General features: G+C 38.9%; 1 protein-coding gene across 4 annotated transcripts in view; it reads left to right on the top strand.

Annotated features, from left to right (window-relative positions):
- Window positions 1–20: 20 nt before the first annotated feature.
- WDPCP (WD repeat containing planar cell polarity effector) overlaps window positions 21–6720 on the top strand; it is a 236986-nt gene continuing 230286 nt past the window's right edge. For 2 of the 4 annotated variants that reach the window (XM_070429325.1, XM_070429322.1), the window contains exon 1: window positions 29–492. The gene's annotated coding sequence lies outside the window, so the exon portion shown is untranslated. Of the gene's footprint in view, window positions 493–6720 lie in introns of all 4 variants that reach the window. The other 2 variants (XM_070429324.1, XM_070429323.1) reach the window with 2 other exon arrangements.

The following is a 6720-nucleotide window of genomic DNA, read 5'->3' as shown; positions in this document are numbered from 1 at the left end:
AGCAGATGGTGGGAGGGGCGGCGTGCGTAAATGGAGGGAGTGGAGTCAGACTCCTGAGCTACCTCATCCGCACGTGCGCCCCTGAGACTTTATCCAACCCCCGGGGTCAATGTGGGAGGTAAAGAGACCTTCCGCTATGCACGGCACCCCTCGACCCGGAAACACAATCTTTTAAAAAACTATTCACACTCTGGAGGGGCGGGAGGAATTGACGTGTCCGGAAGACTGGACGGCTTCTAGTGTTGCTAAGCGACGAGGCGGCGGAGTAAACGCGTTCACCGGCCTCGCGGGGAGGGAACCTGAGGAATCAGTGGCTGCAGCTGCTCCGAGACGCTAGGCTAGACCGAGCCAGCGCGCCGCGCCCTCCCGGGTCCTACTTCCCCAGCCAGGGGGACCCTGCACCCCAGGGAGTGTCCGGCGACGAAGTGAGGGGTTTGCGGGACGCCCCGTCTGAGGCTCCGGAGCCACGCGTCTTCCCCACTCCGGAGGCAGGTGAGCCCGGGACGGAGGACAAGGGGTTTTCCTTTAAACTTTAGGGTCCGGGATGCAATTGTGCGCCGTCCAGCGTTGCCTTCTCTACCCGAGTGTTGATACACCGGGCGGGTGCCGCGAGCTCGCGGGTCCTTCTCCGCTTAGTATTCCGTAGGGTCCCCTCCGCGCAGTTGTAAGATGCAACTCTTTAAAGTTAAATGACAAAAACTGAACGCCTGCTTTGTGGGAGGTGAACCCCTCCGGTCCTGGAGCTCATGGTCCACGGGTCTAACTTTTTCTCTACGCCCTTTGTGAATGTTGACAGTTTTGCCCATTCTCTTTTGGAAACTGTTATGTTCTTTAAACCATCGTTACCTAAAAATGATGCCACACCTGCATTTCTGAGGAAAGCGTGGGAGTGGAATGGGAGACACTGATTGTTTCAGGCCGTCTCAGCTGGTGAGACAACTTAAGAGGTTTTCATTTATAATTCTGCCCAAGACAATTGCTGTGCTCGCTGAAACCCTGCTTCACGTGGATTTAAAAAGGAAGACGTATTGTTCTGCAATAGCATATATGTAATGAATATGAATGAAATATCTATACCAGATAACAGTATAACTTCTGGTTTTCCTTTATCGTTGGTAAATGAACTCCAAGTGGTGTCTTTCAGTTTTTTTGTTCTTCGGTTTTGGAGGGTTTGCTGTTGTGGGAAAGAAAAATAATACCTTACTTTTCAACTTGATCTATCAATAGCATTTTTGGCCGAATGACTCCCTCCCCCTTGAATTGCTTTCAGCCATACTTTTCTGGTTTCCCTCTTATGTTACTGCTTGCTTGCTCCCTCCCAGTGTTCCTTGCAAGTTCTTTTTACTTCTGACCTCTTAACACTGCAGTGCCTGTATTCTTTGCATGAGTTGCATGGTCGTGGTTTCAAACGCCACTTCTATGTCAGAAAACTCCCAACATGCAAACATTCTTTAAGTTCCTGATTTTTATTTAAAAGAAAAAAGGTTCTAGAACTGTGTTGCCCAAGACTGTAGAAGTGGTTTTTAAAATTTTAATTAACAAAAATGAACTAAAATTAAAAATCCATTTCATGAGTCACACTAACTACATTTCAAGTGCTCAGTAACCCGTGTGACAGAATGTGGAATATTTCCATCATCACAGAACGTTCTGTTGCACAGCTGCTAGAATTTAGTGGAAACAAGGCATCAACCAGAGCAGGAGCAGCTGCAACATATTTTTGTTGGGGCATTTCTTTTGGCACCGTGTTCCCGATAGGGTGCATAGCTGTTTCTGATACTGACTGACTACACAGGAAGGGTCCTGTCAAAGGCAAGAAAGAAACCCAATTCTTGTCGTAACCACTAACTTTTTATGGTGGAAGAACACACATTGGCAGTCTTTGTGTGTCAGTTTGAAAGAATGTTTACAGACATTACATTATCTTGGATCTTGAGCAAGCCCAAGTCTTCAGGAGGTTTGGGAAAGAAGGGTCATTCCCTGGGTAACACTGAGCATCATTTGTCCACTAGTATTTTGGAATACCTTTGTCCCTGGAAAAGCATGTGCTATATGTAGAGGCTTGAAATAGCATGACAGGTGTAGACTCTATCAATAATGGGGGTTAGGAGAGAAATTCAGTTGGGTGTCTGTATATTTTAATGTGTGTAACATCCACGGTACAATGAATATCCTTTATTGTAGTCTTAGTTCAGTTAAGAAACAGAAATATACAGGTTATTCGAAAATTGAATATGGTGAATTGTTAAGCAGAACAAGAGAAGGAGTGGCTAACTATTCAAAGGAGTAAAAGAGCTCTCTGTCTAAGGGTCCAAGCAGTAGCAGATGCAAAGTGTAGTTTCTCCTTTTAGGATGTGGAAGCGAAATCCCATGGGAGAGAGCTCTTCTTCCTAAAATATGGGAACGAACGTCTTCAGAGAGGGCATATCTGCCATGGCTGCATGGTCTGTAGAAGTGACCACTGTCAGGGGAGACTGGGACCTGAGGCCACAGCTGGAACCTGTCTCCTCCCAAAGCCCTTGGGCTTTCATGTTGAATAATAATAATGGAGGGCCGGAATCTGGAAGGGAAGTGTCTCTGCTGCTACTACCTTACAGGGTCATTCCATTGCCCTCTCTTAAGGTGGTGGAGGAGAAATGTTTAGAGTCTCATTCCAGAGTCATAAAGCAGGGCAAAGAAAGGTAGATTTAGAGCTGAGAGATGATCAGTTGATAATTGGCACACCCATATACCCAACACCTAACTTCTACAACTGTTAGGCATTTTGCCATATTTACTTTATCATATATCTATATATCCTTTCATTCCTCAGCCTAATGATCACTCTCAGTTTTAAATTTTGGATTTAAAAATTATCTACAAAACTAATTTTTGATTGAAAAAAATCACAGTAGTTGGGATGAGGATTGACTGGGAATGGGTATAAGGGAAATTTTTTGGTGACAATAATGTTCTATGCCTTGATAGGAGTTTGGGTTACAGAGGCATAAGCATTTGTACAAATCTGCAAATGGTACACTTAAGATTTGTGCATTTCATGTTTGTAAATTTTATTTAAGAACCATTAAAATTTAATTTAAACTCTAGTTAATGGTAGATATGGTAAAGTATTTAGGGGTGACGCATACTTATGTCGGCAAATTTCTTTGAAATTTATTAAAAATATAAGATGAATTGATGGATGTATAGACAGGTGAATAGTTATGTACATAAAAATAAAATATAGATAAAGCAAATATAGTAATAAGAGGAAATACTGTATAGTAAAATGTTAATTGTAGAATCTAGGTGCTGTTCACTGTATAGTACTTTCAGTGTTTCTGTATCAATGATAAGATTGTTAATTTCCTTGAGTTCAGAGACTGTCTTATACATTTGTATATACTTCATAGAACACAACATGATATCTTCACAGTGGGTATAAGCAAAATGCCTTTAAAATTGCCACTGTGAAAGTTGGAAAAATAATATCAGCTTAATGAACCTAATCAGTTTCAAACTTTCCTAGCTTAGCAGAAACTTTACAAATATAAATTAAACTAAATATTGGAAAATGATTGGAAGAAGTTGCAAAATACTGAGCATATTAATAACTTTACAGATATAATTGGACACTTTAATAAAATTTTATATATTATGAATTTTTTGGTAAATACCGTATTATTAAATTATTTATCAAATCATTTAGTTAAATTATCAGACTCAACCTTTAGGCAGGATTAAGCACAGTTTAGAATATAAAATATATACTTAGCGAAATTATCTTTTGTTCCAGTATGATGTATTATCTAGTATGCTTGGTTTGCCTGGAGAATATTCAGTAATTGGCTCCATCTAAATGGACTTACTGAGAACTGTAGATAGAGGCCCCCCAAATGGGCATATATTTCATAATCTTGCTATAGGCCTTAGAATTTATGTTGCAAAATGCTTATTATAAATTTAAGAAGTTGCAAACTGTCCCCCAAACATGGGATTGAGTGGGTAAGGATTGCCCTTCAAAGATTGTTTCTGAAGCTAAATTCCTGCTTCTTTTTTATTGAACATTTCAGTGCCTTAGTTCCCAAATCTGTTTTTGTAATACCCTCCCATATTTGCTGCTTAATTTTAAAGAATTGTGGCACATAGGGAATTTCATTATGTATGTGTCCAATTTAAAATATAGACCTGGAAATGAATCAGGTTTTCATGACTGACAGCTGGGGTTTGTCATGTGACATCTTCCTTGGTCTGTCTAGTTCATATAAAAAGGACTCAAAATTAAGGGAGGTGTTATTTTTCTAGGCCCTCATAAATTTAATTATATTGTATTACATTTTACAAAAAGCATATATATGTGTGTGTGTGTGTGTGTGTATGAGTTTATAGTATATAGTGAATACATGTTGAACATATATTATATGTAATTTACTCTTGAAGTAGAGTGAATATTATGCTCATTTTACAGTTTAGGAAACTCATTTTCAAAGGTACAAGCTCTTCTAGACATGCTTAGGAAACTAAGACCTTCTTATTCATTTTTTAAAACCACATATCCCCTCTCACATTTTTAAATTAACATTTAAAATGCATCATGTTTATACAGTTGTAAAGGTTCTAATTTTCAACTTACTATAAATTATTGAATTTTTAAACAAAACTGTCCTTCAAAAAATATCCAATGTAATCTAAATATCTTACTATGACCATCCATTGAAAAAATAGGTAAATATATTTTCTTTGATATTTAGAAGTAGAGGTTTCTATTCATCCTTAATCTCAAACTTCCAATACATTTCCCTGAATAATTTTATTTTACTTTAATAGATTTTCATACTAAAAAACTCTTTTATGATCATACTATCATCATTTTTAATCACAAAATATGAATATAAATTGAAATTAAATTTTTGTTTTTTTAATTTGTCCCTGCCATAAGTGTAATGAACTTTGTATCATTACAATTCTTAGTAGTAGACAATCTATCAAAACAAATACATTACAAATTTAGGTACCTCCTCTCTCCTAACAGCTTCATATGCCTACCAGTGTGTTTTTTAGTTCCTACTTTCTTTTTGATAAACAGAATTTCCTCCTCTTTCTTGCAAGCTCACCTATTTTAAATTTACTGCAGAATTGTTAGAATAGTCACTTCTGACAGCAAATATATGGATTTTCTATACCAAACAATGATCCGGTTTTCTTCAGACACCAACTGGATGTTCTACAATTCATTTCAATTCTGACCATATGGGAGTTAACAAGACTTCCAGGTTAAGGGCTCAGTCCCACAAGACTGCCCTCACTTCAGAGCCATCACAAGTCCAGGTCTCCCCTCCCTTACTTCTTGACCAGCTGGCTATAAATTGGAAGTTTCTATGATCCCACCTCAGGTTCAGTAATTTGCTAGAATGGCTCACAGAACTGAGAAAACAGTTTATTTGCTATTGCTGTTTTATCGTAAAACATATAACTCAGGAACAGCCAAGTGGAAGAGATGTATAGGGCAAGGAATGCAGGAAGGGTACGGAAACTTCCATGCTTTCTCTGGGTGTGTCACCCTCCCAACACCTTGATGCATTCAGAAACCCTTCAGTTCTCCAAACCCTGTAGTTGAGAAATTATCTCATTATGTCGACATACTTGATTAAACCATTGACCATTATTGATGAACTCACTCCCCAGCTGCTCTCTCCTCTTCAGAGATCCTGAGGTGCAGCTGAAAGTTCCAACTCTCTAATCAGGCCTTGGTCTTTCTGGAGACTAGCACCCATCCTGCAGGTACCTAGGAGCACTTCAGCCAAGAGTCATCTCATACCGAAGGCACTCATCACTCAGGAAACGCCAAGCGTTCTAAATGTTCTTGTGCCAGAAACCAGGATGCAGATACACATTGCCAGCTAGATCCTCTAAGGCAGCGGTTCTCAACCTGTGGGTCGCGACCCCTTTGGGGGTTGAACGACCCTTTCACAGGGGTCGCCTAAGACCATCAGAAAACACACATATAATTACATATTGTTTTTGTGATTAATCACTATGCTTTAATAATGTTCAATTTGTAACAATGAAAATACATCCTGCATATCAGATATTTACATTACGATTCATAACAGTAGCAAAATTACCGTTATGAAGTAGCAACAAAAATAATTTTATGGTTGGGGGTCACCACAACATGAGGAACTGTATTAAAGGGTCGTGGCATTAGGAAGGTTGAGAACCACTGCTCTAGGGTAACCACTTAGGGAACCCACCCTCTCCTCCAGCCATACTGACAGGGGCGCTGGCCACAGGATCTTCCAGTGAAAAGGATTAACATGTGTTCTGAAAATCATGATTCTTCTCCAACTCCCTGCTAGAGCAGAGCCTTACTTTGTCTTAGACAATGTAAGCTAAGTGATTTACTTTGAGTTATTTTCAGAATATTAATATTGTGACATTTATTTTGATTTATTTTAAATAATGGTAATGCTGAAAATTGGTATAAAACTAGGACAAGGATTTCAATAATTTAATACCTTGCATTAGTCACTAAAAATATTGTGAAACCATGACTGTTAAGTCTGTTGTATGAATTTGGCCTGATTAAGTGGTATAAACGTAACTCAGAATATTTTCTTACAGTTTTCTGTGATCACAGCATCATCATTTAGTAGTATTCTTGAAAGAACTATTCAGCACTTTGTGAATATCTGTGTAGACTAGCAGTTCGCATTTTCCAGAAGCCAGAACTAGACTTCC

This window comes from Myotis yumanensis, unplaced genomic scaffold, assembly GCF_028538775.1.
Source record: "Myotis yumanensis isolate MYYU_CA2020_CCGP unplaced genomic scaffold, mMyoYum1.0.hap1 SCAF_11, whole genome shotgun sequence".
In the NCBI taxonomy this organism is placed as follows: domain Eukaryota; kingdom Metazoa; phylum Chordata; class Mammalia; order Chiroptera; family Vespertilionidae; genus Myotis; species Myotis yumanensis.
This window is presented reverse-complemented; position numbering and strand designations above follow the sequence as displayed.